Source organism: Lampris incognitus, chromosome 12, assembly GCF_029633865.1.
Source record: "Lampris incognitus isolate fLamInc1 chromosome 12, fLamInc1.hap2, whole genome shotgun sequence".
In the NCBI taxonomy this organism is placed as follows: Eukaryota; Metazoa; Chordata; class Actinopteri; order Lampriformes; family Lampridae; genus Lampris; species Lampris incognitus.
The window spans coordinates 2,475,172-2,494,322 of NC_079222.1; positions in this window are offsets into that span (position 1 = coordinate 2,475,172).

The following is a 19,151-nucleotide window of genomic DNA, read 5'->3' on the forward strand; positions in this document are numbered from 1 at the left end:
TAATTCATAACAATAAAGCACACATCCTATATGACTCATAAATCACAACCATAAAGCACACATCCTTTAAGAACCATAAATCACAGCCATAAACCACACATCCTATAAGAACCATAAATCACAGCTATAAAGCACACATCCTATAAGAATCATAAAGCACACATCCTATAAGAACCATAAATCACAGGCATAAAGCACACATCCTATAAGAACCATAAATCACAGCCATGAAGCACACATCCTATAAGAACCATAAATCACAGCCATAAAGCACACACCTTATAAGAACCATCAATCACAGCCATAAAGCACACATCCTATAGACTGATAAATCACAACCATAAAGCACACATCCTATAAGAACCATAAATCACAGCCATAAACCACACATCCTATAAGAACCATAAATCACAGACATAAAGCACACATCCTATAAGAACCATAAATCACAGGCATAAAGCACACATCCTATAAGAACCATAAATCACAACCATAAAGCACACATCATATAAGAACCATAAATCACAGCCATAAACCACACATCCTATAAGAACCATAAATCACAGACATAAAGCACACATCCTATAAGAACCATAAATCACAGCCATAAACCACACATCCTATAAGAATCATAAAGCACACATCCTATAAGAACCATAAATCACAGGCATAAAGCGCACATCCCATAAGAACCATAAATCACAGCCATGAAGCACACATCCTATAAGAACCATAAATCACAGCCATAAAGCACACATCCTATAAGAACCATAAATCACAGCCATAAAGCACACATCCTATAAGAATCATAAAGCATGCATCATGTAGGACTCATAAATCACAACCATAAAGCACACAGCCTATAAGAACCATAAATCACAACCATAAAACACACATCCTTTAAGAACCATAAATCACCACCATAAAACACACAGTATATAAGAACCATAAATCACAACCATAAAACACAAAGTATATAAGAACCATAAATCACAACCATAAAGCACACATCCTATAAGAATCATAAATCATAAACCATAAAACAAACATCCTATAAGAACCATAAATCACAACCATAAAACAAACATCCTATAAGAACCATAAATCACAACCATAAAGCACACATCCTATAAGAACGATAAATCACAACCATAAAGCACACACCCTATAAGAACCACAAATCACAACCATAAAGCACACATCCTATGAGAATTATAAATCACAACCATAAAACACACATCCTATAAGAACCATAAACCACACATCCTATAATAACAAGAAAGTACACATCATATAAGAACCATAAAGCACACATCATATAAGAACCATAAAGCACACAGCCCATAAGAACAATAAATCACACCCATAAAGCATGCATCATGTAGGACTCATAAATCACAACCATAAAGCACACATTCTATAAAAACCGCAAGTAACAACGATAAAGCACACATCCTATAAGAACCATAAAGCACACATCATATAAGAACCATAAAGCACAGCCTATAAGAACAATAAATCACACCAATAACGCAGCCATCATGTAGGACTCATAAATCACAACCATAAAGCACACAGCCTATAAGAACCATAAATCACAACCATAAAGCACACATCCGATAAGAAGCATATATCACAACCATAAAGCACATATCCTATAAGAACCATAAATCACAACCATAAAGCACACATCCTATAAGAACCATAAATCACAGCCATAAAGCACACATCCTGTAAGAACAATAAATCACAGGCATAAAGCACACATCCTACAAGAACCATAAATCACAACCATAAAGCACACATTCTATAAGAAGCATATATCACAACCATAAAGCACACAGCCTATAAGAACCATAAATCACAACCATAAAGCACACATCCTGTAAGAACCATAAAGCACACAGCCTATAAGAACCATAAATCACAACCATAAAGCACAAAGTCTATAAGAACCATAAAGCACACATCCTATAAGAACCATAAATCACAACCATAAAGCACACATCCTTTACGAACCATAAATCACAACCATAAAGCACACATCATATAAGAACCATAAATCACAGCCATAAACCACACATCCTATAAGAACCATAAATCACAGACATAAAGCACACATCCTATAAGAACCATAAATCACAGCCATAAACCACACATCCTATAAGAATCATAAAGCACACATCCTATAAGAACCATAAATCACAGGCATAAAGCACACATCCCATAAGAACCATAAATCACAGCCATGAAGCACACATCCTATAAGAACCATAAATCACAGCCATAAAGCACACATCCTATAAGAACCATAAATCACAGCCATAAAGCACACATCCTATAAGAATCATAAAGCATGCATCATGTAGGACTCATAAATCACAACCATAAAGCACACAGCCTATAAGAACCATAAATCACAACCATAAAACACACATCCTTTAAGAACCATAAATCACCACCATAAAACACACAGTATATAAGAACCATAAATCACAACCATAAAACACAAAGTATATAAGAACCATAAATCACAACCATAAAGCACACATCCTATAAGAATCATAAATCATAAACCATAAAACAAACATCCTATAAGAACCATAAATCACAACCATAAAGCACACATCCTATAAGAACGATAAATCACAACCATAAAGCACACACCCTATAAGAACCACAAATCACAACCATAAAGCACACATCCTATAAGAATTATAAATCACAACCATAAAACACACATCCTATAAGAACCATAAACCACACATCCTATAATAACAAGAAAGTACACATCATATAAGAACCATAAAGCACACATCATATAAGAACCATAAAGCACACAGCCCATAAGAACAATAAATCACACCCATAAAGCATGCATCATGTAGGACTCATAAATCACAACCATAAAGCACACATTCTATAAAAACCGCAAGTAACAACGATAAAGCACACATCCTATAAGAACCATAAAGCACACATCATATAAGAACCATAAAGCACAGCCTATAAGGACAATAAATCACACCAATAACGCAGCCATCATGTAGGACTCATAAATCACAACCATAAAGCACACAGCCTATAAGAACCATAAATCACAACCATAAAGCACACATCCGATAAGAAGCATATATCACAACCATAAAGCACATATCCTATAAGAACCATAAATCACAACCATAAAGCACACATCCTATAAGAACCATAAATCACAGCCATAAAGCACACATCCTGTAAGAACAATAAATCACAGGCATAAAGCACACATCCTACAAGAACCATAAATCACAACCATAAAGCACACATTCTATAAGAAGCATATATCACAACCATAAAGCACACAGCCTATAAGAACCATAAATCACAACCATAAAGCACACATCCTGTAAGAACCATAAAGCACACAGCCTATAAGAACCATAAATCACAACCATAAAGCAAAAAGTCTATAAGAACCATAAAGCACACATCCTATAAGAACCATAAATCACAACCATAAAGCACACATCCTTTACGAACCATAAATCACAACCATAAAGCACACATCATATAAGAACCATAAATCACAGCCATAAACCACACATCCTATAAGAACCATAAATCACAGACATAAAGCACACATCCTATAAGAACCATAAATCACAGCCATAAAGCACACATCCTATAAGAACCATAAATCACAACCATAAAGCACACATCCTATAAGAACCATAAATCACACATCCTATAATAACAATAAAGTACACATCATATAACAACCATAAAGCAAACATCATATAAGAACAATAAAGCACACAGCCCATAAGAACAATAAATCATACCCATAAAGCATGCGTCATGTAGGACTCATAAATCGCAACCATAAAGCACAGATCCTATAAGAACCATAAATCACAACCATAAAGCAGACAGCCTATAAGAGCCATAAATCACAACCATATAGCACACATCCTATAAGAACCATAAATCACAACCATAAAGCACACATCCTATAAGAACCATAAATCACAACCATAAAGCACACATCCTATAAGAACCAAAAATCACAACCATAAAGCACACATCCTATAAGAACCATAAATCACAACCATAAAGCACACATCCGATAAGAACCATAAATCACAGGCATAAAGCACACATCCCATAAGAACCATAAATCACAACCATAAAGCACACATCCTATAAGAACCATAAATCACAACCATAAAGCACACATCATATAAGAACCATAAATCACAAACATAAAGCACACATCCTATAAGAACCATAAATCACAACCTTAAAGCACACATCCTATAAGAACCATAAAGCAAACATCCTATAAGAACCATAAATCACAACCATAAAGCACACATCCTATAAGAACCATAAATCACAACCATAAAGCACACATCCTATAAGAACCATACATCACAACCATAAAGCACACATCCTATAAGAATCATAAATCATAACCATAAAACAAACATCCTATAAGAACCATAAATCACAACCATAAAGCACACATCCTATAAGAACCATAAATCACAACCATAAAGCAGACAGCCTATAAGAACCATACATCACAACCATAAAGCACATATCCTATAAGAACCATAAATCACAACCATAAAGCACACATCCTATAAGAACCATAAATCACAACCATAAAGCACACGTCCTACAATAACCATAAATTACAACCATAAAACACACATCCTATTATAATCATAAATCACAACCATAAAGCACACATCCTATAAGAACCATAAAGCACACATTCTATAAGAACCATAAAGCACACAGCCTATAAGAACCATAAATCACAACCATAAACCATGCACCATGTAGTACTCATAAATCACAACCATAAAGCACACATCCTGTAAGAACCATAAATCACAACCATAAAGCACACATCCTATAAGAAGCATAAATCACAACCATCAAGCACAATTCTTATAAGAACCATAAAGCACAACCATAAAGCACAGATCCTATAAGAACCATAAATCACAACCATAAAGCACAGATCCTATAAGAACCATAAATCACAACCATAAAGCACAAAGTCTATAAGAGCCATAAATCACAACCATAAAGCACACATCCTATAAGAGGCATAAATCACAACCATAATGCACACATCCTATAAGAATTATAAATCAAACCCATAAAGCACACAGTTTATAAGAACCATAAATCAAAACCATAAATCACATATCCTATAAGAACCATAAATCACAACTATAAAGCACACAGTCTATAAGAACCATAAATCACACATCCTATAATAACAATAAAGTACACATCATATAAGAACCATAAAGCACACAGTCTATAAGAAGCCTGCCTCTGCCGTATCACATGCGTTAACTATAGAAACATAAGCTGTGTCCTTGAGGATGTTTTCCTTGTGTCTTTGAGCACAACAGCAGGCAGGCAGGGACTGATGGTGCTGGATGATAATCTTTAACTCGTGCCAATCAGCTGGCCTAATCACGGTGGAGATTTAATGAAAGTGGAGGACCACAAGCGGCACAAAGTTAAACTGGGGCAGATAAGAAACTCCAAGCGGTCTGTAATTGGACCTCATTGATCCGCTGGCTTTTATAGATCCTTATCGTGTCACGTTATGTAAATTCCTCTTCCTCACAAAAAAGCTGGTATATGCACCCCAACGTGTCTTTACGTCATATAATGTAAATCCACATGGGGACACCAAGGAAAACAGCTGCAGGACCCTCTAGGTATAGTCGCGGGCAACCAAATACATGATGTTAGATGTTATTCGTCTCATCTCTTCTTCTCTTCCCAGTGTAAGAATGCCAACATGAGAATGCATCAAAGCCTCGGAGGTCAAGATAAGGCCCTTCAGGAAACCCAGAGTAAACGCCTTGTTCTCTCACCCCGTCAGAAATGAAAGACAAAGCACAACGAATGCAAGATGTTCTTTTACAATGTCAGTTTCATCTAGCAGACGCTTTTAACATAGACCCGAGAGTCAATACAACACAAGGAGGGATCTCGTTAGGAGGCGACAACGCAGGTAGCTGAAAAAAAAAACTAGGTTAAGGTCTGATAGGACACACACACACACACACACACACACACACACACATACACACATGTATATATATATATATATATATATATATATATATATATATATATATATATATATATATATATATATATAGGTATATATAGGTATATATATAGGTATATATAGGTGTATATATAGGTATATTAGTACTATCAGGGGTGTGGAGTTGTTGGAGAAGGAGCTGGGTCTCTCCATCTTCTTAAAGATGGAGAGGGACTCAGTGGATGGACTGAGTGCAGTTTGGTAACTCGTTCCACCACCGGGGAACTACAGAAAAGAAGAGTCTGGCTAGTGACTTAGGGCCCCGTCATGGCAAAAGTGCCAGGTGCCTTTCATTGGCAGAGTGTAGTGAGTGGGACTGAGTGTAGACCTGAATGAGGGAGTTCAGGTAGGCAGGAGCCCTTTTAGTTGCTGTTTTGTAAGGGAGCATCAAGGTTTGAGTTTTATGCTGGCAGCAACTGGGAGCCAGTGGAGGGATATGAACAGCGGAGTGACATGTGCTGTTTTGGGTTGGTTGAAGACCAGATGCGCCTCTGCGTTCTGGATCATTTGTAGGGGTTTGAAAGTTTATGCAGACAGACCTGCCAGTAAGGAGTTGCAGTAGTCAATGCGTGACATAACAAGAGCCTGTACCAGGAGTTGTGCTGCATGCTCAGACAGCTAGGGTCTGATATCCCTGATGTTGTACAGGGAAATCAGCACAACCGAGCAATCGAGGCCACGTGACCCTTAAAGGTTAGTTGGTCATCAGTCATGACACCCAGGTTTCGGGCAGACTTTGTGGGCATGAGTTGGGTTGATCCGAGCTGGATATTGATCTGTTGTTGTAAGGATAGATTGGCTGGGATGACAAGGAGCTCAGTCTTAGTCAAGTTAAGCTGAAGGTGGCGTTTGTTCATCCATGCAGATATATCAGCAAGACATGATGATATCCGTGCCGAGACTGTGAGGTCATCTGGCGGGAATGATAGGAAGAACAGGGTATCGTCAGCATAGCAGTGATAAACCATGGGAGCGGATGATTGCACCAAGTGAGTGGGTGTATGTTGAGAAGAGAAGGGGACTGAGCACTGACTCTTGAGGCACGCCTGTGGATCAGGCGTGCGGTTCGGCCACTTCTCTCCTCCAAGATACTCTAAAAGAGCTCCTTGAGAGGTGGGACGTGAACCAGTGGTTGGAAGATCCTGAGATACCAAGTTCAGTGAGTGTGGAGAGGAGGATTCGGTAGTTAACCGTTTCAGAGGCAGCTGACAGATCTGACAGAAGTAAAGCTGAGGACTGACCAGCAGCTCCAGCCAAACACAGTGATCCCATAAGCGACAGGTGTACAGTCTCAGTGGATTGACCCTGCTTGAAGCCAGACTGATTCGGATCGTACAGATAAACACTGGGCTTTCAAGTTTTTTGATAGAAAGGGTAGGGGTGAAACCGGTCTGTAGGTTTCAACCTGGGCTGGGTTGAGTGTTCGGATGAGGTGGGGAACACACCAGTTGTAAGCAAGGAGTTGATGATGTGTGTGACTGCGGGGTCGAGCGCGGGGGAAATGGCCTGTAGGAGGTTGGATGGTATCGGGTCCAGCGGACAGGTAGTGGGACGAGAGTCCAGGAGAAGCTTGGACTCTTCCTCCCCAGTCAGGGGGGGGAATGAGGTGAGTGAGGCACTGTTAGCTGGCAGTGGCAGACAGAGGTGGTCAGGCTCAGAGAACTGGTTGCTGATGGCAGAAACCTTATCAATAAAGTACGAGGTGGACATGTCAGGAGTGAGCAGAGTGGAGGTCGGAGGAGGAGGCGGATTGACGAGTGACTTAAAAACAGAAAACATTTTTCGAGTATCAGTGGCGCCACAGAACCTCCTCTGATAGTAAGTGGTTTTAGCTGTTTTAAAGCTGGAGGAGAATGATGCAAGGCAGCACTGATAGTCACTGAGGTCAGTGGACTCCCTGGTTTTACACCATTTCATCTCTGCCGCTCTGAGCCCCGCCCTTTGCTCTCTGATGACCTGAGCCATGGCCTGGGGGGGGGGGATTACGAGCAGGTTTGGCTGCTAGAGGGCAGAGATAGTTAAGAGAGGAGGCTAGTGAGGAACAGAGTGCGTCTGTAGCCTCTTTGACAGGGAGGTGTAAGGGACCGGAAGTTTTGGCAGAAGGAAACCATTTGTGGAGGAACATGAGGATGTTCCAGTAATGAGGCCGTGAACTGAATAAAGAAGTGGTCTGACAGATGTGTGTGCGTGTGTGGGGGGGGCGGCAGGGGGGGTGACAGTCAGATTTGCTGTGGAGCAGTTCTGAGTCAAAATCAGTACGAGTATTTCTAAAGGAGGACAGAAGAGACAGGAAGTCAGGTACCTTGGTTTGACAGTAAGGACAGCTGTATATATGATATTCATGGCTGATTCATGTATATGATATTGATGTATATGACTCATGTATATTATATTGATGTATATGATTCATGTATATGATATTCATGTATATGACATTCATGTCTGATTCATGTATATCATTGTAGCCCAGTGGGTAAAGTGAGCTATGAGCATTTAACGAATAAGTTAAAACAGAATAAGTTAAATGAATAAATAAGATTACAGTACATTCAATAAATAAGCTACAGTTCATTTCATGGTTATGTACACGTTTATTTACAATGGTTATAAGTTATGATATGTACAAGTTGCAAGCTCTAACGTGAGTTCATTCGTGAGCCTGGTTTATTTGATGTGTACAATATACAGTATGTGTTGCTAGCTTGGTTGTTAGGCTTACAGCCTAACTGATGTTAAATGTCATTCATTCCTTTCTTTTCTTTCATTGGTACGTCTGTAATGTTTAGCCAACCAAAATGTATGCTGAGATAGAGGGGCGGGACTTAGTACTACCAGTTAGGTGGCGTGAGGTAAAGAGTCAGAACGCGTGAGGACACCGCTGAGGGAAGCTGCTGTTCTGTATTGTGAGCTGTTTGTACATAACGTCGGGATCAACAGAGCGTTATCCGTGGGGTGTATGTGCTAACTGGATGTACAAGAGGTAAATATGTTTCTTGTGATGTTTGTGAACTGTAACTCCCCGTTATAGTGTAATATGAATGTTGTAATAGCTAATCGCGGCAAGCAGTTAGCTTAGCATAGTGACGTTAGCGTGACAAGTTGATGCTAGATCAAATCGAGATGGTATTTGGACTTGGTAGCTCAGTGTATCCTGTTGATTCAGGATTTGGACATAGTCGGAGGTGAGAGACCAAGGACCAGGAAAGCTCTCCGTTGGACGACTGCGGAGACCGTTTCCTTCCCCTGGTGTGCCTGTGACTGTCCGGTGGTTTCTTAGCGCCCTCACTGATTCTCCTGCGCTCGCAGCAGAGCGCTTGACACCCCCCCCCCCCATCTCTGCCTCTGTACGCCACTCTTCGCCTCTCTTCGGCTCTCTTCGGCCCCCTCTTCCCCACTCCGTTTAGGCGGATACGTGAGTACTGAAATTAAGCACGCGCAATTTTGTTTATGCTTGTGTCCAGAAACAAGCGAAGCGGCCAATTACAGTTTTAAGGCCTCGCCGCTCACACGCAACGTCAGGCCTGCAACGGTAACGTTACACTCTAACGTTACACTTGGACTGCGCTACTTTGTGTGAGTGTGTGTGTGTGTGAGTGTGGGCCCACAGTTTGATTTGGTTTTATTGGTATATGTACAATTTGTCTTTACATTGATTGAGTTGACAACAGAGTTTATTGGAAATATTAATTATTATTGAATAGAATTGGAACAGGCTTTTAGCCATTTGTTTATAAATATTGTGATATTGTCTATTATTATTATTATTATTATTATTATTATTATTATTGACTGTTGATAATTCCAAACTACAAATATTTTACATTAACATCTGGTTAATAAATACCTACCTTCTGGTATATTTGAATTTAAATCATAGACATTTAGAATAGACAATTCATAGTGGTATTAAAATATAAATACATTTAAAGGTTTAAAAGGAAGTCATATTCAAACTACCTCCACACAGTTAATGGAGGCACCGCCAATAGTTATAATCTAAGTTAAGAATTAAGAAACACTTGGGAACAATTTAAACAGTGTATTACTTCAGGTAATAGCGCCACTTATTTAAAGCAGAACCCAGGCCCCACCTACATGGTAGAGATTACATTATATCCATGTCTGATTCATGTATATTATATCCATGTCTGATTCATGTACATTATATCCATGTCTGATTCATGTCTTTCATATCCATGTCTGATTCATGTATATTATATCCATGTCTGATTCATGTCTTTCATATCCATGTCTGATTCATGTATATTAATATCCATGTCTGATTCATGTATATTATATCCATGTCTGATTCATGTATATTATATCCATGTCTGATTCATGTATATTAATATCCATGTCTGATTCATGTATATTATATCCATGTCTGATTCATGTATATTATATCCATGCCTGATTCATGTCTTTCATATCCATGTCTGATTCATCTATATTAATATCCACGTCTGATTCATGTATATTATATCCATGCCTGATTCATGTCTTTCATATCCATGTCTGATTCATGTATAGTATATCCATGGCTGATTCATGTATATCATATCCATGTCTGATTCATGTATATTAATATCCATGTCTGATTCATGTATATTATATCCATGTCTGATTCATGTATATTAATATCCATGTCTGATTCATGTATATTATATCCATGTCTGATTCATGTATATTATATCCATGCCTGATTCATGTCTTTCATATCCATGTCTGATTCATGTATAGTATATCCATGGCTGATTCATGTATATCATATCCATGTCTGATTCATGTATATTATATCCATGGCTGATTCATGTATATTATATCCATGGCTGATTCATATATATTATATCCATGTCTGATTCATGTATATTATATCCATGGCTGATTCATGTATATTATATCCATGTCTGATTCATGTATATTAATATCCACGTCTGATTCATGTATATTATATCCATGTCTGATTCATGTCTTTCATATCCATGTCTGATTCATGTATATTATATTCATGTCTGATTCATGTATATTATATCCATGTCTGTTTCATGTATATTATATCCATGTCTGATTCATGTATATTATATCCATGTCTGATTCATGTCTTTCATATCCATGTCTGATTCATGTCTTTCATATCCATGTCTGATTCATGTATATTATATCCATGTCTGATTCATGTATATTATATCCATGTCTGATTCATGTCTTTCATATCCATGTCTGATTCATGTATATGATATTCATATCTGATTCATGTATATTATATCCATGTCTGATTCATGTATATTATATCCATGTCTGATTCATGTATATTATATCCATGTCTGATTCATGTATATGATATTCATATCTGATTCATGTATATTATATCCATGTCTGTTTCATGTATATTATATCCATGTCTGATTCATGTATATTATATCCATGTCTGATTCATGTCTTTCATATCCATGTCTGATTCATGTATATGATATTCATATCTGATTCATGTATATGATATTCATATCTGATTCATGTATATGATATTCATGTCTGATTCATGTATATGATATTCATGTCTGATTCATGTTTTTTATATCTGAGATTCACTTTCTTCTGTGTTTCTCCCAAGTATTTTACATAAGAAGACAACAATCCCAACATAATTTCTTTTTATTCCTTTCACTGCCACACTAAGCACTATGTGTCCATAGAGGAACACGCTGGAGATTATCCCCCCCCCCCCACAATCTTCCACCCAAGAGAGCTACTGTCCACTGAGGCCCCCGTGGGCAGCGGGCAGATGGCAGGGCACTGTCACACACAGATGCCCACCTCTTATTCTTCACGTCTCTGCCAGGACAAAATACAAGATGACCAAACATGGCTGCAACCCTGTGGCTAAATAAAGCACAGGCAGAAAGGCACACGAAATAAGATGTCAAACATGATGTCTCACGTCCTCAACGTGGACGTCGACAGGCCTGCATGACAACACAACACAATACTCCTGTCTCTGCAGATGATGATGGTGGTAAGCACCCATTTTATTTGTGTGGTGCTTTCCAAGAACTCAAAGTGCTTTACAAAGGACACGTAATCGCCGTATAATCAGAAGAATGAAGACAGATATGGACAACACAGGGCAAGGGGCTGTCTCAGTAATGGATGATATGTATATGTGTTTCAGGGGTTTTAATAACTGAATGAAAAGGGACCGTCTGCAGACATGCAACACAACATTATAGTAAGTGTGCCCAACAAGTCCTCATGTCCTTGACACCGCTGAGATTAATGCCATACAACAACACAACACAACACAACACAACACAACACGTGGAAGCCTCCTTCCTCCTTTCATGATGAGTGATGGCGGAGGCTTTAAGTGTACATATGTCTGGCATCACGCTCACCCAGGCTCTGCGGCCTCCGCCTCGCTGCAGCGTGTGCACAACAGCCCCACAGATTGGAGCTCAGCTTGGGGTAAAGGTTAATGGAGGCAACCTGCAAAACAGGGATTTACAACTTTTACATCTGCTGCTGCAACCCTGGCATCCTAACAGTCTTTGTGCAATGTACAAAAAAGAAAAAAAACATATTTTTTTTTTCATTTTAAAAGTAAAGCGGACAAGACAGACCTCTATTCGCACATCGCTCCTCATCCCTAGATATTTGCTCGATGATTCACATTCATAGGTGAACCTGAGAATCCTGTGTCAGGATGAAAATTGCCTTGAGGCAGGTGAAGATGATTCTGCCAGGCTTAAGATCAGAGGGAAATGGAAAAAGAAAAGAAACACTGGAGAGAACAAGTGCCGGTCTAATGTGAACACGGGAAGGACAGAACCGAGCTGTCCATCACCCTTGAGACTGCCTGAAAATGTCTTCTGCTGTCAGAATTACTTATACAGAACACATGCTGCACCAGGGGCACACATCCACCTACACCTCCCTGCACGTGAGTCATCCGTCCAGCCCCACACTGTTTATCATCCATCTATCTATCTATCTATCTATCTATCTATCTATCTATCTATCTATCTATCTATCTATCTATCTATCTATCTATCTATCTATCTATCTATCTATCTATCTATCTATCTATCTATCTATCTATCTATCTATCTATCTATCTATCTATCTATCTGTCTGTCTGTCTGTCTGTCTGTCTGTCTGTCTGTCTGTCTGTCTGTCTGTCTGTCTGTCTGTCTGTCTGTCTGTCTGTCTGTCTGTCTGTCTGTCTGTCTGTCTATCTATCTATCTGTCTGTCTGTCTGTCTGTCTGTCTGTCTGTCTGTCTGTCTGTCTGTCTGTCTGTCTGTCTGTCTGTCTGTCTGTCTGTCTGTCTGTCTGTCTGTCTGTCTGTCTATCTATCTATCTATCTATCTATCTATCTATCTATCTTTATATCTATCTATCTATCTATCTATCTATCTATCTATCTATCTATCTATCTATCTATCTATCTATCTATCTATCTATCTATCTATCTATCTATCTATCTATCTATCTATCTGTCTGTCTGTCTGTCTGTCTGTCTGTCTGTCTGTCTGTCTGTCTGTCTGTCTGTCTGTCTGTCTGTCTGTCTGTCTGTCTGTCTATCTATCTATCTATCTATCTATCTATCTATCTGTCTGTCTGTCTGTCTGTCTGTCTGTCTGTCTGTCTGTCTGTCTGTCTGTCTGTCTGTCTGTCTGTCTGTCTGTCTGTCTGTCTGTCTGTCTGTCTGTCTGTCTATCTATCTATCTATCTATCTATCTATCTATAGCTGTCTATCTGTCTGTCTGTCTGTCTGTCTGTCTGTCTGTCTGTCTGTCTGTCTGTCTGTCTGTCTGTCTGTCTGTCTGTCTGTCTATCTATCTATCTATCTATCTATCTATCTATCTATCTATCTATCTATCTATCTATCTATCTATCTATCTATAGCTGTCTATCTGTCTGTCTGTGTGTCTGTCTGTCTGCCTGTCTGTCTGTCTGTCTGTCTGTCTGTCTATCTATCTATCTATCTATCTATCTATCTATCTATCTATCTATCTATCTATCTATCTATCTATCTATCTATCTATCTATCTGTCTATCTGTCTATCTGTCTGTCTGTCTGTCTGTCTGTCTGTCTGTCTGTCTGTCTGTCTGTCTGTCTGTCTGTCTGTCTATCTGTCTGTCTGTCTGTCTGTCTGTCTGTCTGTCTGTCTGTCTGTCTGTCTGTCTGTGTTTTCATTCTGTATTACCGTAACTCTCAGGTTAGTCGCTCACTGACCCATGTGGTTTCCAGCTGTTGTCAGGTCCCAGCTGGTCCTTTGAGATGTACTTACATCTATGAATAATAACCTGTACTATGCTCACGTGTGTAACATTATATCCTATGATGTTGTAATACCCTCATGCCGTATACTGAAGTCCTGGGTAACACTATAATAACTACACATGGAGCATTAGTAAAGTATTAGTAACTACTGAAGTCATCCTTTGTAAAGCATGTGTAAAGCAAGACACACCAATGGTTAGTGTGTGTATAGTATGTGTTTCGTAATACTTTATAATACCTATTTGGTATGGTCACAGATGGAAGTCACCGACTTCTCTGTAGTAAACGTGAAGTATGTAATAACATAACAGGAGTGAAGCGGACTTTCATTTGCTGTGATCTGCCTTTATTCCAGAGAGAGAGTGTTATAACACTCACACGAAACAGGCCTGTACTGCTGTGCATTAAAATCCACACACACACACACACACACACACACACACACACACACACACACACACACGCACGCACACTGTGTGGGGAGCAGAAATCACCCTCCTCTCCATCCCCTTGGGATCGACAGCATCATGTGATATAGTATGTGATATAGTATGCTAATGCAGGGATGTATGTAATGGCTCATCAATATTCCAGGTCTGTCCGAGTCAGAGATTAACACACCGGATGGGTTGTGGACTTTGGACCTTGTAGTGAATGAATATCGCAGCAAAATGAATTTCAACAGTCACAAGTATAATGAGTATAGACATACTAAACATATGCTGTTATAAGATAAACCAGAGGGTTATCTCAGACCTGAACCGTGCTACCACGCATGTTGTAAGAACCTCATAGACACTTGTTGTGCGCTACAGCTACAATTCAAATGGTGATTGTGGGGTATTTTTGGTTTGTTTTTTTTAAATCCTCCACCTACCACTGGGGCAGCAGTCCCACAAGACCACAAATCCACTTGAATGTGGTGTTTGTTAAGGCTGCAGAACAACAATGTGGGCTAGGCTATGCTAACCGGGCTAGCTACAAACCCACAGCATTAGACATATAAGTGGACAACCGCAATATTTATTCCCACATGTTCCCAGTGTTCAACATGCAAACCTGCCTGTGCAACAAACACAACTCCCGCCTGCAAACACAGAGCTGGAAACCTGGCCTTTAAGCTGCCAAACCTGGCCGTTCAGCGGGCAAGCCTGGCCTTTCAGCTGGCAAACATGGCCGTTCAGCTGGTAAACCTGGCCTTTCAGCTGCCAAGCCTGGCCTTTCAGCTACCAAACATGGCCGTTCAGCTGGTAAACCTGACCTTTCAGCTGCCAAACCTAGCCTTTCAGCTGCCAAACATGGCCATTCAGCTGGTAAACCTGGCCTTTCAGCTGCCAAACCTGGCCTTTCAGCTGCCAAACAGGGCCGTTCAGCTGGTAAGCCTGGCCTTTCAGCTGCCAAACATGGCCGTTCAGCTGGTAAACCTGGCCTTTCAGCTGCCAAACAGGGCCGTTCAGCTGGTAAACCTGGCCTTTCAGCTGCCAAACCTGGCCTTTCAGCTGGCAAACCTGGCCTTTCAGCTGGCAACCTGGCCTTTCAGCTGGCAAGCCTGGCCTTTCAGCTACCAAACCTGGCCTTTCAGCTGGAAACCTAGCCTTTCAGCTGGCAAACCTGGCCTTTCAGCTGGTAAACCTGGCCTTTCAGCTGGCAAACCTGGCCGTTCAGCTGGTAAACCTGGCCTTTCAGCTGCCAAACCTGGCCTTTCAGCTGCCAAACCTGGCCTTTCAGCTGGCAAACCTGGCCGTTCAGCTGGTAAACCTGGCCTTTCAGCTGCCAAACCTGGCCTTTCAGCTGCCAAACCTGGCCTTTCAGCTGGCAAACCTGGCCGTTCAGCTGGTAAACCTGGCCTTTCAGCTGGCAAACCTGGCCTTTCAGCTGCCAAACCTGGCCTTTCACCTGGCAAACCTGGCCGTTCAGCTGGTAAACCTGGCCTTTCAGCTGCCAAACCTGGCCTTTCAGCTGCCAAACCTGGCCTTTCAGCTGGTAAACCTGGCCTTTCAGCTACCAAACCTGGCCTTTCAGCTGGAAACCTGGCCTTTCAGCAGGCAAACCTGGCCTTTCAGCTACCAAACCTGGCCTTTCAGCTGGCAAACCTGGCCTTTCAGCTACCAAACCTGGCCTTTCAGCTGTTAAACCTGGCCTTTCAGCTGGCAAACCTGGCCTTTCAGCTGGCAAACCTGGCCTTTCAGCTGGAAACCTGGCCTTTCAGCAGGCAAACCTGGCCTTTCAGCTGGCAAACCTGGCCTTTCAGCTGGTAAACCTGGCCTTTCAGCTGCCAAACCTGGCCTTTCAGCTGCCAAACCTGGCCTTTCAGCTGGTAAACCTGGCCTTTAAGCTGCCAAACCGGGACTTTCACCTGGCAAGCTTGGCCTTTCAGCTGGAAACCTGGCCTTCCAGCTGCCAAACCTGGCCTTCCAGCTGCCAAACCTGGCCTTTCAGCTGGCAAGCCTGGCCTTTCAGCTGCCAAACCTGGCCTTTCAGCTGGCAAACCTGGCCTTTCAGCTGCCAAACATTGCCGTTCAGCTGGTAAACCTGGCCTTTCAGCTGGCAAACCTAGCCTTTCAGCTGGTAAACCTGGCCTTTCAGCTGCCAAACATGGCCGTTCAGCTGGTAAACCTGGCCTTTCAGCTGCTACACCTGGCCTTTCAGCTGGCAACCTGGCCTTTCAGCTGGCAAGCCTGGCCTTTCAGCTACCAAACCTGGCCTTTCAGCTGGAAACCTAGCCTTTCAGCTGGCAAACCTGGCCTTTCAGCTACCAAACCTGGCCTTTCAGCTGGCAAACCTGGCCTTTCAGCTACCAAACCTGGCCTTTCAGCTGGCAAACCTGGCCTTTCAGCTGGCAAACCTGGCCTTTCAGCTGGAAACCTTGCCTTTCAGCAGGCAAACCTTGCCTTTCAGCTGGCAAACCTGGCCTTTCAGCTGGTAAACCTGGCCTTTCAGCTGCCAAACCTGGCCTTTCAGCTGGAAACCTGGCCTTTCAGCTCGCAAGCCTGGCCTTTCAGCTGCCAAACCTGGCCTTTCAGCTGCCAAACCTGGCCTTTCAGCTGGCAAGCCTGGCCTTTCAGCTACCAAACCTGGCCTTTCAGCTGGTAAACCTGGCCTTTCAGCTGCCAAACCTGGCCTTTCAGCTGGCAAACCTGGCCTTTCAGCAGGCAAACCTGGCTGTTCAGCTGGCAAACCTGGCCTTTCAGCTACCAAACCTGGCCTTTCAGCTGGCAAACCTGGCCTTTCAGCAGGCAAACCTGGCCGTTCAGCTGGTAAACCTGGCCTTTCAGCTACCAAACCTGGCCTTTCAGCTGGCAAACCTGGCCTTTCAGCTGGAAAACCTGGCCTTTCAGCTGGCAAGCCTGGCCGTTCAGCTGGTAAACCTGGCCTTTCACCTGGCAAACCTGGCCTTTCAGCTGGCAAACCTGGCCTTTCAGCTGGAAAACCTGGCCTTTCAGCTACCAAACCTGGCCTTTCAGCTGGCAAGCCTGGTCTTTCAGCTGCCAAACCTGGCCTCTCACCTGGCAAGCCTGGCCTTTCAGCTGGCAAGCCTGGCCTTTCACCTGGCAAGCCTGGCCTTTCACCTGGCAAACATGGCCTTTCAGCTACCAAACCTGGCCTTTCAGCTGCCAAACCTGGCCTTTCAGCTGGCAAGCCTGGCCTTTCAGCTGCCAAACCTGGCCTTTCAGCTGCCAAACCTGGCCTTTCAGCTGGCAAACCTGGCCGTTCAGCTGGTAAACCTGGCCTTTCAGCTGCCAAACCTGGCCTTTCAGCTGCCAAACCTGGCCTTTCAGCTGGCAAACCTGGCCGTTCAGCTGGTAAACCTGGCCTTTCAGCTGGCAAACCTGGCCTTTCAGCTGCCAAACCTGGCCTTTCACCTGGCAAACCTGGCCGTTCAGCTGGTAAACCTGGCCTTTCAGCTGCCAAACCTGGCCTTTCAGCTGCCAAACCTGGCCTTTCAGCTGGTAAACCTGGCCTTTCAGCTACCAAACCTGGCCTTTCAGCTGGAAACCTGGCCTTTCAGCAGGCAAACCTGGCCTTTCAGCTACCAAACCTGGCCTTTCAGCTGGCAAACCTGGCCTTTCAGCTACCAAACCTGGCCTTTCAGCTGTTAAACCTGGCCTTTCAGCTGGCAAACCTGGCCTTTCAGCTGGCAAACCTGGCCTTTCAGCTGGAAACCTGGCCTTTCAGCAGGCAAACCTGGCCTTTCAGCTGGCAAACCTGGCCTTTCAGCTGGTAAACCTGGCCTTTCAGCTGCCAAACCTGGCCTTTCAGCTGCCAAACCTGGCCTTTCAGCTGGTAAACCTGGCCTTTAAGCTGCCAAACCGGGACTTTCACCTGGCAAGCTTGGCCTTTCAGCTGGTAACCTGGCCTTCCAGCTGCCAAACCTGGCCTTCCAGCTGCCAAACCTGGCCTTTCAGCTGCCAAACCTGGCCTTTCAGCTGGCAAGCCTGGCCTTTCAGCTGCCAAACCTGGCCTTTCAGCTGGCAAACCTGGCCTTTCAGCTGCCAAACATTGCCGTTCAGCTGGTAAACCTGGCCTTTCAGCTGGCAAACCTAGCCTTTCAGCTGGTAAACCTGGCCTTTCAGCTGCCAAACATGGCCGTTCAGCTGGTAAACCTGGCCTTTCAGCTGCTACACCTGGCCTTTCAGCTGGCAACCTGGCCTTTCAGCTGGCAAGCCTGGCCTTTCAGCTACCAAACCTGGCCTTTCAGCTGGAAACCTAGCCTTTCAGCTGGCAAACCTGGCCTTTC